The sequence below is a fragment of the Pinus tabuliformis genome, chromosome 5_1, assembly GCF_031772625.1.
Source record: "Pinus tabuliformis cultivar Carrire ecotype Pingquan chromosome 5_1, CPIR1, whole genome shotgun sequence".
Taxonomy (NCBI): domain Eukaryota; kingdom Viridiplantae; phylum Streptophyta; class Pinopsida; order Pinales; family Pinaceae; genus Pinus; species Pinus tabuliformis.
Window position 1 is genome coordinate 561,390,493 of NC_142305.1, and position 20,255 is coordinate 561,410,747.

Below are 20,255 nucleotides of genomic sequence, written 5' to 3' on the forward strand. Positions count from 1 at the left end.
GCATATCTGACACCCCATAGGGGGTTTCCTTTGCCCAGAAGGGTTTGCAGAAGATTTTTCAGGAGATGACTCATCCTGCTTCTTTTTTCTCCCTTTCTTTTTCTTCTTGCCCCCTGGTTGCTTCAGTTGTTTTCCCTTGTCGGTCGACACGACATTTACCTTTGAGGCGAGAAGTTTTTCATTTGCATTTTGATCAGAAATCTTACGGGCTTTCTTAGATGTAGCCTTTGTCGATTTTGTGCTTGTCGTACCTATCATGCCATTGCCAGCATGAGAGTCTTTGTTTGATTTAGGAGGGGGAGGAACGAAAAATTCTGGTCTAGGAGCATCAGGTATTTTATCGTAGAGCGTGCCATACTAAGTATAAATCAAGTCTAAATATTGCGCACGAGCAATAACTTACTCTTTAGTGACGACTCCTCCCTTTGCCACATCTTCTGTAATGGAAGGTAATAATGACTTAATAAACCATTCAGCTAAACGCTGATAAGGAACATACATTTTTACCATTCTACGACGACGTCGCCACTCATGAATATGATCGGATATGTGAGTGGCCGTCGTTTGTTTGAAATTGGTAAGAAGTTTTGTTCCTGTTTCGTACCTTATGGGTAACTGAAAATGGGTTAAAAAGGTTGTGGATAGGGTACTGAAGTTATCAAACGAAGCTCTAGGTAATTCGATATACCATTTTGCTGCCGGACTAGTTAACGTTCTATGAAAAAGGCGAAGCTTAATCGAATCATCGTTTAGGGTGTTTGATGAACACCACAGATGAAATGTCATCAAATGATTCGACGGTTCTTCACCCAGATTTCCATTAAATTTAGGAATATCTGATGGAAGTTTATGCGGAATTGCTGGCCACCAAGGGGCGTAAGCAATTGGATCATTCGTCAGCTGGTTTAAATCTAGTAATTCTAGAGTTGCTACAAAGGGCAACTGTTGATTCAGGTTAAGTGAAGCATACCTAGGATAAGATGGAATCGCTTGAGCAGTGGGTCTTTGCATACTAGCATAATGTATTTGATGTTGGTAACTTTGATAAGGTTGATGGGCATAACCATTATAGTATGGTTGTTGATAACCGCTTTGGAAATGCGGTTGCCCATTTCTTACAAAGACTTGTTGCTCAGGTCCTTGATATGATTGCTGGAATTGCGGTTGTTGAGAATGAACCAACCATGGTTGTTGGACCATTTTCTGTTGTCCAATACTGGATTATTGACTAAGATGAGGAGTCATAGTACTTGTTTGAGCCTGAGTCACTCCAGATACGGAGGCACTAACTTGAGGTTGTGATTGAATTGCTGAGACAAGAGGCTGTTGTATTGAAACTTGAGAAACTTGGGGTTGACATACAATAGGTATTTCTTGTACTTGCGATGTAGTCACCATAGCAGGTATAGTGGGAATATTCGACACAGGGTGGACTGGTTGCATTGAATATACAATCCTTGGTTGCTGAGGCAGTATTGGTACCCAACCGCCGGATGTAATTCCAGTTTTACCTAAACTTTGTTGTAAACTCCCATATGGTTGTTCTCCGGGAGGGAACAATGAAAAGGCACACTGCCCCCCATATGGTGGCAATCCAATACTTAAAGCATAGATTGGCCTTTGAAGACACATTGGATCAATTTTTTGAGTTTCAACATAAGAAATACCAGATGATAATCCGGATGAAGAAATAGGAACTGACCATGTCGTCGAAACAGTCCCTAATTGGACTCCAGCTTGTTGTTGATAACTTGCCGGGATAGATGGTACACCAGCGAACATTGTTGGAGTAGAAATAGGAGGTTATGTTGTTGCTGTGTCAGATGACATAGTCCTGGATGTCGATTGTTATTCAGACATATCTAGTCTATCCAAAAGATTTCCTAGCGATTCTACAAGAACTTGCGATGAAGGGAGACTAACTTCTAAGACCAATGAGGGAACAGTGACGTTATTATGATTAAAATAGATTTTAGATGCTTTGACACAACTTGTTTTTTCAAATTTTAAGAGTCGAGAAAAAAAAGATGACTCTAGTCGCCTTCGATTTTTAATGAGCTTGAAGTGACAAGTGCTCAGATGGACCTTTTCCTTTAAGGAGTCTGAAAAGGAACGAAAGAGACTACTCTGGAAATCTAGACAGAGGGCTTACCAAACCAATCACAAAACTGCAGAATACTTTTTACAGTACGACAATCAATCTTCCCGAATGCTGTGTTCAGTGCATTGTGATCGATAGGGCGGCAGACATGGCTTCCTATGGATAAAGGATATAGCCTATTGTGGTCTCCCAATATATACTCGACAGTACGTGGGAGCACAAGTCCGTACTGGCACTTGTCGTCTCAAAGTGGAGGAATAACCCAACCAACAATAAAAACAATAGTTACCAGGCTTTACGACGCCGAAATACGTCTCTAGCCTAGACTTCTAAATGTTGTGTGTTAGGTTCCAAAGCATTTTTAGATTCATTAAATTTATTTTACAATTGATCTTGCTTAAGAAATTTGTCTTTCAGGTTCACCGCGTGATGTAGATATACAATTCATAAAATGCAACCTAAGATGATAAACAATCGTTTAATCTTCTTTTTGCAATGAAAATCCTAGCTACTAAGGAAAGAGAGACGATATTCTTTCAACCTAGAGTAGAGAGCACACACTATATGCATTGTCCTAAATCAAACCAACAAACAGTCTAAATGCAAATGCACATGCATGTAATTGTTTTCAGCCTTCTTAATGTGTGAATGATAGAAAGAAAGCTAAGTGCAAATCTGAATTATTTTTCAAAGCGATATTACTAACAAGCTTCTTTTCAAGACAAAATGAAGACAATGATGACACTTTGTGATTCGGAATGGAAAACTTGCTTTCGACACTTGAAAAACTACTAATTCAAATCAAATACAAGAGTAACAGTGTAATTGACTATCAAGAACAATCAAATTCTCTTCTATGACTGAAAACGACACTTGCGACACTTCCAAATCAAGAAACAACAGTTTAATCATGCTACTTCTTTGTAAAAGAGAACTGAAAATGGCTCACAATACATAAAAACATTTACAGTTCTTTGCACAATGGAGGCGGAATAATGGCAAGGAAGGGGGTTTCCAACAGAGGTATACTGACTACAGACAGAAAAACTCCTGAATAGAGTTGAAAAGAGTGAAAAATCCAAAGTCTGGAGGCAAAATTAGCCCTTTCTGATCAGCGCACCTGTTACACAGGGATTCCAATATGCATCCCACCTACAACACACGGGAAGTGCGATGCATACTGATATCTTTGAAGAGAGGGTGCGATGGTACAGTGCGAGACTTTTGATCCAGGTCTTGATCACAGTTTGCAGCACAGTTCAGGGATTTAGGCCGAGCAAGTGATAATCAGTAAATAAATCACAGGGGTAGATCTAAGGAGGTTACTAGAGCCACAAAAAGGGCAATTAGAGAGTTTTTAAATCGATTATTTAGTTCATAAACAAAACCCGGAGATAGACTGAAGCAACATTGATCTACTTTGCACTTGCATAAAAAATGTAGTTTGAAGGCTAGCTAGCTTGACTTTAGGCTCCGTCTGCAAGTTTATAAAGCAAACAAATATAGACAAACAAACAATCTATTCGCTCCCCAGCGGAGTCGCCATTTTGTTATCGGGAAATCTAGTGTCTATGCAGAGCTGCTAGTCCCACTAAGGCTGGTAGCTACCTTAGAAACAAACAAACTAAAACCACTTTGGTTTTCCTTTATAAGAAGTAGATAAGAGGGGAACAAAGGAGACCAACATTTTTCTTGCGCTTGGTTCCTTGCTTGATTCTTCTCCCTTCTGGTAGATCTTTGCTACTCGCTTCCTCGTCTACCTAGATTCAAAGAGCACCTGTAGAATCAAAGCAGCATAACACTATCCAAGAACAAAGATTTACTATCATAAACAATATAGGACCAGATATATATTGACCACACAAATGTATATATCATCAATCATACAAGAATGTGGAGGAAAACTTGAATAGCTTTATTAATAATCAAGAATAGCAAAGAGGATTACAACCAATTGTTCTAACCCAACGTCATCCTCTCAGCAAGAAATCCCTTCTTCACCTCATGAAAAGCTTAGATCACCCAACACTATGATGTTACACCAAGAAACCAGCAGCACTTCCTTAGAAGATACAAAATTCCAGCCTCTGGATCTCTGGGATGAGGGATCCATATATAGATGTTTGCAAGGGGGGTGAGTCAGCTTCTGAGATTTGATTAGTATCCTCTCTCTGATAGTTCTTGATTCCACTTGGAGATTGATGATCTCTTACTCATCCTTGGGCGAATGCAGAGAGGCAAGTGTCACAGGAGAAGTTTCTGGAAGATTCTATGATCTTCCACCTCGCAAATTGACTCTACCATTTGTCTACTCTCGCCCATCGCACCCCATAGAAGGGCTTTTTATTATGCATCACACCTCCCGTGTGCATTTAGGTGGGATGCAGCGCACTTTGACCATGGAGCAGGTGAGATGGTCCAGTTTTGACCAGTTCTGAGTAGTTTTTCATGGAGAACCTCTGGGAGATGATGTAATCAACTGACCTTGTTCTTTTAGGGGTCGGAACAACACTTTTAGGGACTTAGGAACCCTTGGTTTATGGACATTTATGAATAGGGTTGCAGTGCCCAAAAATGTCTATAACACATATCTATGTATCTATCTCTCCATCCCTCTTTCAATTCCCCTCTCTCTCTTTACCTTCATCCTTTCTCTCTCTCTTCCCCTTCTCTCCCCCCTTCTCTCCCCCCTCTCTCTCCCCTCCTACTCTCATCTCTCCCTCACTCTCTCTTCATATCTCCCTTGTCACTCCCTTTCTCCCTCTATTTCTTTATTCTTCCCTCCCTCTCTCTCCCCCTCCAACTCCATTTCTATCTCCTTCCCTATCTCCTTCTCTCTCTCAAATCCTATCTCTCATCCTTCCTCTCTCTCCCTTTTTATCCAAATTCTTTATGTCTCTCCACCCATCTCTCTCTCTCTCTCTCTCTCTGCCCTCCAACTCTGAAACTATCTCCCTCTCTCTCTCTCCTTCTCTCTCTCCCCAATCCATTTTTGCATCTCCCTCTCTCTCTCCTCCCCTTATCTCCCTCTCTCTCCCCTTTCCTTCTTTCTTTCTCTTCCCTCCTCTCCTTTATCCCTCACTCTCTCTCTATCTCTCCCTTATCACTCCCTCTTTCTATCCACCTCTATCTCTCTATGTCTTTGTTCTTCCCTTCCTCCCTCCCCCCCATCAATTTCTCTCTATCCACCATCCAAATCTATCACTATCTCCTTCTCTCCCTTCCCTTCCCGTGCTTTTGTCTCTCTGAGTCTTTATATCTCTTTCTCTCTCTTTCATCCATATGATCAAGAATTGTTACTATGTGTGATAAATAATATATGTAAGGTTTAATATAATAGTACTTATAATGGAGACCATTATTATTAATATTATATGTTGAAATAATAATAATCAATATTATTAATTAATATACCAATAATAATATATAACTAAGTAATAGTTAAACTATACATTTTTAAGAGACCAATTTCTTATGATGAAATTAATAACTTTATTCCTTACATTTTATGTTTTCTATTTTACATAACATTTTCATTTTGCATTACATTTTACATCATAATTTACGTTTTAAATTATATTGTATTTTACATGTAAAAATGTTATGATACTTACATTTTGTCTTATGTTTAACAACTACCCCTTTTCTATACTAAGCTATAAATCACCCCTTAACACACACAATTTAATATTAATAACTATATTAGTATTAAATTTAATATTAATATTCAGTTAAAAAAAACTAATAATAATATAGTTAACAAAGAATTAATATTAATATTAATATTTTTAAATGTTAATATAGTCATATTAATATTAATATGATCAAATTGAAAAGAGATAAATATATTAATGTTAATATAATGAGAAGAGATATTAAAACAATATAATAGGTTAATAAATGATTATGGAGCCCTAAAATAACAACATAGGTATGGAATAGAAATATTTGATTTACAGTGTTGATCATTATAACAAGCCATTAATGTTATAACTTTTATTAGTGCTTCGTTATAAGTGTTATAACATTAATTATAATAATTTTATTTATTTATTTTAATTACTAAAAGAGTATTTGTTAATAAATAATAAAAATAATAGTAATTATTTTTATTATTATTTTTATAACTAACAATCCTATTATTATTGTTAATAATATATAATAATATTATTAATATAATAATAACATTAATATTAATAATAATACAATATTAATAATAACTAGTGTCTTGGCCTCTTTTGATTGCACTGCAGATTACATTGTCTTTTCTTCAAGTTTTATTGCAGGTCTCGAGCATGCACTCCATTTTCTCCCTTCGTCCAACTAAGTTCACTAGGCTTCATGTGGTAAAACATTGGAATTATTGTACCCTACGACTCCAGTTAGTAATTATTACCTTATTGCATAATATTTTATATATATATATATATAAAATACGGCTTTAAGGAAAATTATAATATAAGAAGAGCTATTATTTGTTGTAAGGGGAAACATGTGGAAGATAAAATTAGTTCACTAGGCTTCATGTGGTAAAACATTGGAATTATTGTACCCTACGATCCCAGTTAGTAATTATTACCTTATTGCATAATATTTTATATATATATAAAATACGGCTTTAAGGAAAATTATAATATAAGAAGAGGTATTATTTGTTGTAAGGGGAAACATGTGGAAGATAAAATTAGGCCAAGTACACTAGGAAGCAGAGGAATAGCAATCCTTATTCATTTAAATGCATCAAGAAAGTCTAACTAGATTTTCTCTGATTTAACATTGTAACCTACATAGCAGTGTTTAGTTTTCTTTGTAATTTTACTTAGCGCATATACATATTTTGTTATCCTCACTCTAATAATAAAACAATTATAAATTCAAAATTATAATTTTGAGAATTAGGAGTTAGTTCTTTAAATTAGGGAGTTTAGTTAGAATGAGAGATTCTTTCCAACTAGTTCTTCTAAATTAGTGTTTTGTTGAGAAAATATCTCAACTAAGTTTGTTCAAGATAGACTCACTATCTTGAAACAAACTTCCTCACGTATTTATTTGTATTATTATCATTCTTTATACATTGGATAAGAATGAGAATTTGAAGAACGCTATAAGGCTGAGGCCTTTTCCACCATGTCTAGTTTTTCTATATTTCTGTTATTTATTGTATCAGTGATTTATTACACCATGTCTAGTTTTTCTATATTTCTGTTATTTATTGTATCAGTGATTTATTATTAGTGTGTTAATTTTCTACCATGGGTATCTAAGCAATTTTGGTTCTTAGGGCCTATGTGAGTCCATCGATTTGCTACCAGTTATTGAAAGGTGTGTGCAAGGAAACGTGAGGCGCTATTGACAAGGGAGAAATTAATGAGAGCCAATCGCATAACCAGAAGAAGTATCACTGCAATGGAAACAAAATCAACGTAGAATTCCTGAACTTGTTGCACAACTTCATGTTCATCAGAATCTCCAAGAATCTAAAGGTAGTGAGTCTTCAAAATGTTGGAAAAATACAGGTGATATTCACCAAACCGTGGATTACTTAAGTGTCGTTTTAGATGTTGAATGTTCTCTATTGTTGGGCGTAGAAAGCAAACTGCTTTTAGGTGTGTCATTACATCTTTTGAAAGAGAATCCACTGTTTCTACAAGAAATACTTCCTTCTGAAGTAATTCTGACTGCGAGAAAACCACACTTGTAATGCGGACCATATTTGCATCCAAAACGAGGACTTGTATGCCTGAAATGTCGTGAAGCATTCTGTTGACATAGTCCCTCACCGCAGTGACGACCATCCCTCACCGCAGTGAGCTGTCATGAGCTTCAGTTCCAACTCTCTGGCTTCTACAAAAGATCCTTCTCCCAAGTTACTATCTAATTTCACAGAACTCTTATTTTAGGGCGCCTTATTTGGCTTTTTATTAGGCAATGCTTCATGTTCATCAGGCTTACGCTTCTTTTGATTTCCCTTTCCGATGAGGTTTTTCTACCTGCTCAACCACATCATTTTTTGAATCTTGGTTGGTATCCTGAATGTATGGTTTTGCAATGCTTCTAACGGATTCCTTATCTTCATCAGTCAGCTGCCCCATCCGGGCATTTTCTCTATTGGACTAGTCCACCAGCCAGTCTCTAGGAAGCGTTTGGCATGACGCCAGGCCGACACTTTCCCACGGAACTTGGGATTATCTGATTCAACCATTTTTGAGATGCAGACCTAGCCTTTTACTATCTTCTCATTACAGCTTTTACAAATTGCACGTGAACTTTTAGCACTCTCTGTGTCATATTCATTGCTGCCATCATCTGCAGTACTTCCACCACCACCCAGCATAGAACCTTCATCATACTTCCTGATTTTTTTTGATCTTCTCATCTAAGTGCGTCAACCCCTTCAACATCATTTAATGTTTTAAATTGACCTTTTTCCTTCAGAATACAGCCTACATGATTCCACATAGGCATGAAGCCATCGAACTGTGTGGCAGCGATCATCTTGGCGATTCTCAGCACGTCTTTCTCGATGGTATTTTTACATGTCTTGCAGGTCAATCTTGAAGACTTGGCATATTCGATCTTCCATGGTTTTGAAGGATTTGCCATTGAATCGAACTTCTTCGGGCTTCAATGCTTGGAGCTTGCAAAGGATACAGTGATACGCCCAGCAAAAGGCAGAGTACCCTACGTTCATTAATGAGTAGAACGAAGCAACCCATATTCTTTAAAGTCAAAGATTAAAAAAAAACACAAATTCAAAGGCCAAGTCGTTATTTTTAAAATGAATTTTGCACTTAAGTTCATTTAAAGTAATGATTTTTTAAATTAAATGGGCATACCAAGCGTGTATTAAAAGTATAAGTCAAGTTGGAATGGTTAAATAACGGACTAAAAAAATGAAGATAAAGTGTTTCTTGTGGAGAGATAAGGTTATGAAAGCATTCTTTTAAAGATTTGTAATCATGATAAAGTTAATGGAGTAATAAGGGTATGCTTTTTAATTTGTATAACATTTATGGGGTGATAAGTTGTATTTTGTAAATCTTTGGAGTGATAAGGTTGTAACTTTCGGTTTGAAAAATTTCATTTAATTTTGAAGACAAGTTGCTTCAAGAATTTGTAATCTTGGAATTATCATTGCTTGAGAAGTTGCAATGACAATATTGTGAAGGTGAAGGTTGATGTACTCCAGTAATTAATAAAATCATAATTTTTGTGGTGCTTGTGTCCTAGATCCGCCCGAAATTGAATAAGGGGATATTAGGTACACTATGTGTAATGAATGCATGTGCATGACTTGTGTTCAGATTATCAAAACACTGTTTTTGTATTATGATTAAACAACTACATGTACATAAGCAAGCTTAAGTATAAGAACGCTTAATCAAGCTCCTGTAATCACGCTTAAGTACACAAGATCATCAACTTGATAAGATGATCTCCCAAGCAAGCACACTTCACATCATGTAATCAAAGCAATCAAGTTAAAGATGCTACAAAATCAAGCATTTCATGCCAAGACGACATCAACATCATCACCACTTTTGTATCACTTGCAGATAAACATTTTTTAACAGAATTGTATGCATGCATTCTCGATTGTAATCGACACCCTAATTTGAATTGTTAAGGTGAATACATTAAGTCAAGTAAGTCTTCAACTGAGTCATCAAGATTGAACTTGTCATTTGTCACTTGGGTGCATTTTCGACAGTGTTTGACACCCTTCCTTTTTTAAATCAACACATTCAGTGAGTACTTTCAAGAGAGCACAAAGTGTCAGTAATCAATCAAGCAAGTTCAAGCAAGCCATCTAGCAAGCAATCATCATCAAACAAGTGTGAATTCTAGTATTCTATTCTTCAAGTGAGCATCAAATCAAACCAGTGTTTAACGCAAGTGCAATAAGCAATAAATCAAGGGAACATGTCATTCAAACAACAAAGCAAGCGAGCGTGTCATTCAAACAACCAATTAAGCAAGCGTCTCAAAATCAAGTGTGAAAGTTCAAAGCATGACATCTACAACAAATGCGCTAGTGTGAAGTTGATTGAAGCATTCACAAAGTGTCAGTGAAGCATGCAAAGCAATCATCATCAAGCGAGCATGAAATCAAGAGTTCAAGCAACCAAGTTATAAAACTCTAGCAAGTATTTAAAGCATCAGAAATAAGCAATAGTACAAGCAAGTCTGAATTCAAAGTGAGGAAGCTAACATGGTGACACACATTCAACTATCCCAAATTCTTAACAATTTGATTTTGTCATCAGCTGGTGACATGGTGAACATAAACAAAACAACTCTTGCTGATATTGAAGTGCATCTTCAACATGCACATGAAATGATTGAGTTCCTTCAACTGGAGTCACAAATAGAAAGAACAAAGTTGCTAGAGAAGAGTGATGATTCCAAGTCACTGATCCAACCAACTTCAAGTGTCGAAGTGGTCCCTGATCCAGTGCAAATTTCTTCCAAACCAATCATCAAGCCATGGGAAGAAATCCAATGTAACAGAAATTGACGAGGCTTAGGATATGTCAAAGATGACACCACCTTGCATATCCCAGATTATTCAAGGCCCATTAAGTTAGTCAATGCAGGGTTTATTGCACAAATCACATCGTCTAGTTCTGAGAAAGTTGAAGACAACAACAATACATGCAAACTGAAGTTGTAGTCAAACCAAAATGCCTTCATTGTCGAAAAACCAGTCATCTGGAAGATCAATGTTTTGATCTCCATCCTTGTCACCATTGTAGCAAGTCAAATCATTCATCAATACAATGCATCAAACAACAACAATCAACCAGATTGAAGATCAATTATTCATGGATTGGTCCCTGGGAATGGTCATCCATGGTTAGAAGATTGTATAAGTTTTACAATCAAATTCACTCACACATATTGCAGCCAACAGTAAAAATGAAGATGGCACTCTCGTGCAGTTGAACGGAGGAGTACACTAGTGAAACACTCCTACACCTGAAGGAGGAGAGTTCAGAAATAATTTGAAGAAGATTATCTCTCCTTTCAGCTGACAAAGTGGGGGAAATTTCAATGAAATTGACAGTGGTTTTCAGACTGAAAGTCTGGACAACATCAGCAAAGCATCCAGTGGGCATTTTCATCAGCAAGTGAGCATCAACAAATTCGCTAGTGGGCGATCGACAACAATGTTAGCAGTGAGCGGTTTTCAAACAAAGCAAAAGCAACAGTGAGTTGTTTTTCAATGTCATCAGCCAGTGGGCGATCATCATCAGTAGATTCGCCAATGGGCGTTCATCAACTTTTGTCAGTGGACAAACAAATACGCCAGTGGGCATTCATCAAATTTTTTCAGTGGACACAAGATGTTGATTTCAAGCAAAGGATAGTTGGATCCTTTTGCAGCTTGGCATGTGATGGAGTTGTCAAGCAACATTCAGAGATGAATTAGACATGCAACTGACTCATGGTCTCTTCATATTGCAGTTTCTTCAGCATCCAGCTTTGGTGGTTTTTCAGGCAAATGTTTTTTGAGGATCAACTTGAGAACTTGGAAGAGGGTTCCTTGTTATTATTTTGGATTTATCATTGGGGGGGGGAATGTTAGCCTCACTCTCATAATAAAACAATTATAAATCCAAAATTATAATTAAATAAATCAAATCTTGAGAATTAGGAGTTAGTTCCTCAAACTAGGGAGTTTAGTTAGGATGAGAGATTCTCTCCAACTAGTTCTCCTAGATTAGTGTTTTGTTGAGAAAATATCTCAACCAAGTTTGTTCAAAATAGATGCATTATCTTGAGACAAACTTCCTCATGTATTTATTTGTACTATTATCATTCTTTGTACATTGGATGAGAATGAGAATGTGAGGAACGTTGTAAGGCTAAAGCCTTTTCTGCCATGTCTAGTTTTTCTATATTTCTGCTATTTATTGTATGAGTGATTTATTATTAGTGTGCTAATTTTCTACATATATATATCATTTGTTGTGAGTGTAAACACGTGGAAGATAAAATTAGGCCAAATACACTGTGAAAAAACAATAAGGAATGACAATGATTATTCATTTAAATGCATCAATAAAACTTAACCACACTTTCTCTAATTTAACATTCTAACACACTATATTTGTTTTTTTTTTTTTTAATTTTACTCAACAAAGTAATTCTATAAAATAAAATTAATTATGTTTAGATATATATATATATATATATATATATATATATATATATATAGAGAGAGAGAGAGAGAGAGAGAGAGAGAGAGAGAGAGAGACAGAGACACACAGAAGCTTGGAAAGACTCATTTTCATCATGTCTAATATATTATCCCGATCGGGGAACTAAACACTTCACATCAAGGAGTGTCTGAACAAAGAACCCAATAACCATTTATCCAAAGCCCATGAACACACACACGCACATATATATATATATATATATATATATATATATATATATATATATATATAATTTCTACGTTATATTTCAACATCAACATTCTGACCGGTTTATAAAACTATTATAAATTTATATATTTTACATAGGTTTTAAATATAAAATTTATATAAAATTTGAGACTTTCCTAAATTCCATACATTGTAACATCTCTTTTCAAAAAAAATTTTTATAACCATCCTATGCGTCAAAAGTGGAGATTGCCTAGTTTACAAACAGAGTAACTTTTCATTGTTCTTAACTTTCATCAGTGTAACTTAATACCATGATGATTTCCATAGTTGAATTGTGTTCCTTCCCTGTGAACCTTAGTTACATTTTCATTTATATATTTATATGTGTTGTTATGTCTTAGGAGAACCTATTCTTATGGAGTTTGTTGGAAGTAACGCTTCCATGTCATGTGTATTTGTAATTAGGAATTACGAGGAGTTAGTCTAGAAGTTCTTGCTTCCAATGTGTGAGTTGTAGTGATGATCTAGTTGTGTCGAAGTCAGTAATTTGTGTCTTATATATTTGTAACTGTGGTGATCAATAAAAGTATCAAGCGAGATTTGTGTTGTGTGTAATCGCTCTCTCTGATCTATCTCTAATTTGTAACATGGTAATAGAGCCTGGGTGGGTTTGACTTCGTGAAGGGAGGACCCATGAAGATGAGAGATCCTTGAATGCAATTCCTCTGTAAATAGAATAGGGTAGAAAAAAAATAGATTTTTGTTTTGAGTGTGATTGTTAAATATGTGTCTCTATAAATATTTTTGCATGTGTACGTGTTGTGTGTAAGAGAAGGTTGAAATCTGACAATTTTTTAAGAAAACATCCGATGATTTGTGGGAAAATCCAGATCTCAAATCCCTTATTGAAATCTGGCAATTAGAAACTTCACTGTGGAATTTAGAAACTACAGGATTGGAGATAAAAGCCTTTGGGGTTCTCTCAGATCTGCACAATCGATGATCCACTTCGGGCTTGGAGATGGATGCTTTCAGGGTTCTCTTGGATCTGCATGATTGCGTGAAGAGGATTTGGTCATTGGTCGCTCGTCATAGAAAAGTAGAAGAATCGGTCATTATTTCTCCCTCATGTTGTTATAAGCTTCCATAGTGGCCATGGTGGAATCCAAAGTGCTATTTTTTCTATTTTGTTATGGCATGGAATCACTCAGAAATTGTGGTGGGTCTGTTCATAAATTGAAGGACATGAGTCTATATCATGCACAGGTGTTATTTTTCGAAGGTTCTGTCAAACTTGAAAAGTCACAACCATATGTTGGTGTCGAAATATGGCAAAAAGAATATTCCAATTTAATTTGTCCTTCTATTAAGTTGTGAATTAAAATCGAATTTAGTCTTAACAGCTACTTGGAAATAATTAATTAATTCATTATGGATTAATTAGTTGGAGAAATTCAAGTTAGAAGTCTTTCTGAAGTCATGCAAGAGTTATCCCTAAAATTAAGGAGATAAGATTGAGTTATATTTGAGTTGTAATTAGTTAGCTTAGTTTACTGAGTTAAGTCCAGGTAAATTAGTTCCAAACTATTTTAGGAACTAATGGTGAGTTAACAGTCAGTTGATGCATGCATGCATCCAAATAATGTACTCCAGTTAACTGAATATTCCCTCATCAGAAACTCATGCATGTCTATTTTGAGGAAGGCCCAGTTGAGATTAAAGTCAAGGACAGTGTACTATCAGTTGCATGTGTTCTCTTATAAAGAAAACTCATGCATGCAGCAAGGCATCATTCCTTGAGGATTGCGTAGTTTTGACAGTGTGTGAGAGCAGTGTTACACTTGGTAACAGGGAATCATCCACAAGGAATAGGGGAAGGAAATAGGAGATTGGAGGGCAGAGAGGAAGGCTGGAGATAAGCCAAGATTGTCTGTGAGCATCTGTGAGGATTGTACTAAGAGCTCGCTAGCTGTGAGAGCTAAGGCTTTGTATAATTCCTATGTATTTCCACCTTGTATGATAATACAGATAGTGGGGTTTTTAGCTGAGGCTTTCCCAAATGTATTTTCATGTGTATTGTGCATTGCTTCTTCTTATTCTGGTTATATGTGTTCAACTCGATCTTTAAGCTTCCACAAGTTTATAATAAAAGTAGGTTATAGTATTCTGCTTTGATTTATATTGCATTATCAGGTTAACCTACAAAAAATTTTCTACATGGTCTCAGACTGATAGATTTGTAGGAAATTTCTACATGGTATCAGAGTTGTGAATAGTATACTGAGAAGAGAATTCGAAGTTTGAAGTTCGGGGTTGCAGGTGCAAATTGAATTCATATCATAATTCAAGGTTGGCCAATGGCGTTCTATGGCTTGAGACTCGAGTATGCCTTGGAAGGTAGCTCGAATTACATAGCATGGAAAGATAGAATGGAGGCTGTATTAGAAGACAATCGCTTGAAGGAATTCATTGATCAAGAAATCCGAAAGCCAGCTTCAACTAATGCACAAGAGTTGGTTGAGTGGAAGAAGTGTGTGGCGAAGGCAAGATGGATCATCCTTGAGGGAGTTCGAGACCATATTGTCTCGAGTCTCCATGGGAAGGATACTCCATTTTCAATGTGGAAGACATTGAAGGACCCCTACCATAATAGTAGCGACCAGAGGAAATTAGCGCTCGAGGATAAACTTCGAAGAATCAAGATGGAGAAGGGCGATACTATTTCCACATATCTGAACAAGCTCACCACCTATAGAGATGAGCTTGGCAGTGTGGGAATAACTACTGACGATGATGATATGGTGAGCCTTGCTCTCCTTGACCTTCCAAAGAGTTGGAATAGCTACCAAGACCCTGTGAATGGAAGGGAGAAACTGCCAGATTGGGAACGACTGTGGTCGGATCTTATGCAGGAGGAGATCAGGAGGAGCACACAAGATGGTTCTTCATCCAAGAATGATGATGAACAAAATCTGGCTTTAGTAAGTAAGGCAAGGAAAGGGAAGGGGAGGGCTTCCCATTTCAAATCAGATTCTTCTCATGGAGGGAAGAAGGGTGACATGTCTAAAGTGAGATGCTTTAATTATCACGAGATGGGATATTATGTGACTAATTGCCCATCAAAGAAGTCCAAGAAGGGATCCTCGGAGGAATCGGAAGGTGAGACATTAGCCTCTCAGTTTGAAATGGACTTTACCCTCATCGCATGCATGGTATCATCGATGATGGGTTGTGTTTGGTATCTTGACAGTGGAGAATCATTCCACATGACCGGTGACAAAAAAATATTCAGTGGCTTGGAGGAGAAAGACCTCAAGATGTGCATAGAGATGGGGGACAATGGAAAGTATAATGTTTTAGGAGTGGGCACAGTTGCTTTTAAGAGGAAGCATGGAGCTCCTCTCATCTTGACAGATGTGAAGTATGTGCCTCGATTGAAAAATAGTTTGGTATCGGTCGCGATGTTGGAGGACAAAGGCTACGGTGTTGTCTTCAGTAAAGGAAATGCATTCCTAACACACATAGCCACGAGTCAGACCAAGAGGATAGGGATTTGGGTGAATAATATTTATAAACTAGAGGTAGATGATTGTGCAGCATTGAGTACGAAAGCAAAATTGGTGCAAAGCCAAGACATTGGCGAGTTGTGGCATGGGTAGTTGGGCCATTTGCATCATGGGGCTTTGATGATAATGCAACAGATATCTATAGGACTTCCCAAAGGTAAACTTGAGCAAGTTGACACATGCAAAGGTTGTACCTTGGGAAAGTACACCAAGTCTTCCTTCCATGGTCGAGACAGTCGGGAAGAGGCTATCTTAGAGCGCGTTCATACTGATGTGTGTGGACAATTATTGACGGCATCCACAGTGAAGCAAATCTATTATGTGATTTTCATTGATGACTATTCTCGTAAATGCTAGATCTATTTCATGTAGAAGAAGGACCGAACTTTCACAAAGTTTTGTGAGTTCAAAGCTTTGGTCGTGAAAGAGTGAGGAAAGAAGATCAAGTCCTTGAGAAGCAACAACGGTGGAGAATATGTCTCTCAAGAGTTTAAGGACTTCTATGCAGCGGAAGCGATTAAATGAGAGTTGAGGGCACCTCATAACCCACAACAGAATGGGGTGGCCAAGAGGAAGAACAAAAGTATTGTAGGGGCATCACGGGCAATGCTGCATGACCAAGGCCTACCACTTCACTTGTGGGCTTAGGCATGCAACATAGCGGTCTATTTGCAGAATAGAAGCCTGCATCACATACTTGGGATGAAGACACCAGAGGAAGCTTTCTCTGGTAAGAGACCAGATGTGGGTCACTTCAGGATCTTTGGCTCATCGGTATATTTTTATGTGACAAAGGATGCATGGAAGAAGCTTGAGACGACAACAGAGTTGAGGATATTTGTGGGGTACAGTGATACACCTCACAACTATCTAGTGTACTTGCCTACCAGTCGGAGGACAGTGGTTCGCAGAGATCTCAAGTTTGATGAGCATAAGGCCATGTGAGTTTCCCTTGAGAGGGAGATCCAACTACAGGTTGTGGAGGAACTATTGGTTCCTAAGGAGGAGGAGCCTCAGACTGATGTAGAGGAGGCGCATGCAGAGGTTCCAGGAGTGGAGACATCCACTCAAGCAAAGTCTTCCAAATATGGATGGAAGTGCACAAGAGAAGCTGACAGATTGTTGCAAGATGCGAGAGAGAATGTGGGAGAACCATCTTTTTAGCACAGATAGAGGAGGTCACCTGAGAGGTACACTGGATACATGGCCCTTACTGGGGAATGCGTTGAGACCGAGCCATTTTCCTTTGAGGAAGCAGTGCAGCAGCCAATTTGGGTTGATGCTATGGTGGAGGAGTATGACTCCATAGTTCGTAACAGTGTTTGGGACGTGGTTTTGAGACCGGAGAACAAGCCAGTTGTGAGTTCTTGTTGGCTTTACACGGTACAGCAAGCTGCTGATTGTAGTGTGGAGAAGCATAAGGAAAGATTTGTTTCATGTGGCTTTTCACAGATCGAGAGGATCATGTTGCTGCAGTATATTTTGACGGAGGAGCAAGATGTTGACATTTTGACAAAGGCATTGTCAAAGTGTAAATTCAAGTTCCATAGAGATAGGATCGGGGTGGAAGATAATCCCTTTCTTGTTGAGAGGGAGTGTTGAAATATGGAAACAATAATATTCCAATTTAATTTGTCCTTGAATTAAATTGTGAATTAAAATCGAATTTAGTCTTAACAACTACTTGGAAATAATTAATTAATTTGCGGATCCAAAGCATGAAATTAAAATGTATATTATGGAAATGGATGTTTGTATGAGCTTATTATGGATCAATGTTTATTTTGGGTCTTTCTTTTTTTATTATGTGACTTTATGTTTGTTGGTATAAAAAGGGATGGTGGTTCTTAAACTGGAAGCCCCGATGTCAGAAACGTCAATTCTTGTGTGTTAGTAATTTTGGTTATAAAAAGGGTTGGTGGTTCTTAAATTGGAAGCTCCGTGTCGGGAACATCAATTCTTGTGTAAGGTCAAGGTGTTTGATCAACTCTTGAGCACATTCAGTATCGAGACCTCCATCCTCGCAACTAACCGCTAATCGAAAGTGAAATATCTGACAAATGGTGGTTGGTCCATAGGATGGTTCATTACTTGACGACACTTATCGTGGAAGCCCTAACGAGACGCTATGTCAATATTGTTGATCTTGAAAAGTTCATCAATGACGGTGAAAGGTGGTAACATTTTAAATGGAGGTCAAGTAATAACTCAAAGATGTGGTAATGAAAGATCAGAGTTTGCAAGATTCCAGAGTGGATGTGGGTGCTGATGAAGACTAATCAGACAAAGATTTATTTATTTTTATAATGTGTTTTTATTATTATCCATATAAGAATTAAGGGAGCTTGTTGGAAGTAATGCTTCCATGTCATGTGTAGTTGTCATTATAAGTTATGAGGAGTCAGTCTAGAAGTTATTGTTTCCAATGTGTGAGTTGTAGTGATGATAGAGTTGTGTCAAAGTCAGTAATTTGTGTCTTATATGTGGTGATCAATACAAGTATCAAGAGAGATTTTTTTTGTGTGTAATCTCTCTCTCTTTTCTTCACTATTTTTGAGCTTCCCACTTGATCCATTTAAGACATAACCACTTCAGACCATCATTCACGTGCTTTGTAGAATTGATGCTTTTCAACCTCCCGAAGCACAATGGGTCAGTCTCAATACTGAACCATCATATGGAACTGACACCATCTGTGAATGCACAATCCTCCACATCTTTCATTAGTTATCTAGGATAACATTCTGGCTACAGAATGTCTTCAGCAGACAATTCTACAACTTTACCTTGCATAAAATAACTTGTACTAATGCTCCCAGAGAAAAACAGTCACACTAGCTTGACCTTATTAATAACTACCGGTGACTAATGCTCCCGGAGCATGATAGGTCACATTAGTTTGTTTAATAATTGCCCTGTTCCTTGTGGTTTTGTATCATTTCATTTTTCCCAACACCTCCTTTTCACCATTAACATTTCTACCAACAAAATCCGCTCTTTTTTTTTTTTAACTTCTCAAGAAAGGATTATGATAAAATCATAATAACAACAACATAAAAGTTTCTATAGAGATTGGGACGTTAAGATTTGAAATAACATAGATGTCACAATAACATGCCTTGTCTCATAAAATAACATCACAATTGTTTATCTTTTGAAACCAACAATTGAGCTCTAATAAAACTGATTTCAACGAACATGACCTATCAAGGATTTTCAAAACTGAGCATACCATCAGAAACTTACAAGGACAATCTCTATCATCATATTAAAGGAATATACATCACAATTAAATTTTTCATAGTGTTTTTTGAAGAGCCACAACACGCGGTGGACATTTGCAGCTCTCGCACTGGACATGGCTCCATTAATCCAATGTTTGTAAACCAAACAAGAAGACCAATAATATATTGACCTCTGAAAATGAGATCTCAGGTACATGAACCAAGATTTCGTCTTCTAAGTCTTATATATGTAATTTCTTTATGTGATCAATAAAATGCATTGTTTTTGATGTTGTGTGTTTAATCAATATCTCATTGCTCTCTGTTCAGATTTCTAACATAGTATCAGAGCTGGTGCTAGTTTGACTCCCTCAAGGGAGGGCCAGGAATATGTGAGGGATCCTAAATTTTATTGTTTGTATACATAGATAGATTAATATAAGTGTGTGAGAGTTGATTTCCGTAGTGAGATTTATTTGTCTTTGTTTAGTTCTATGTGTGAGTGTGGTTTTCTAGATCTAGATTTGATCTTAAGCGAGAGTTTCGCTCCATTTTATTTAGGAGATCTATAGCTCCAGGGATCTACAAAGCGCTGCCTATCATTGCATGTCGCACAGGGAGTGGCATAAAAGTTGTGCATCATGTTTTGAAAGGAAGAGAGTAGAAGATTGTTTAAGATCTCGAGATGTAAAAGAGGGAGATTCTAATTTGTGTTGGCAGTGCTGAGTCATTTCACTATTTTTATTAAGTTTTTCTGCCCGGTGATTTGTGACATGCGTACCTTTGCAACTTGATTCATTGTGTCTTCATTCTTACATACTTGTAATCCAAAAAGGTCATTGAGATCTGCATAGATCGAAGGTATTATCTTTTCTTCAGTTCATTTTTGGGTTTCCTGGTAGTTAAATCTCTGGGAAATTTAGCTACACGAAATTGATCTAAACATGGTGGACTTTAAAGCAAAAAT

General features: G+C 37.1%; 1 pseudogene; it reads right to left on the bottom strand.

Annotated features, from left to right (window-relative positions):
* Nucleotides 1-8,049: 8,049 nt before the first annotated feature.
* LOC149166044 (poly [ADP-ribose] polymerase 1 pseudogene) lies at nucleotides 8,050-8,746 on the bottom strand (annotated as a pseudogene).
* Between the last annotated feature and the right edge of the window lie 11,509 nt (nucleotides 8,747-20,255).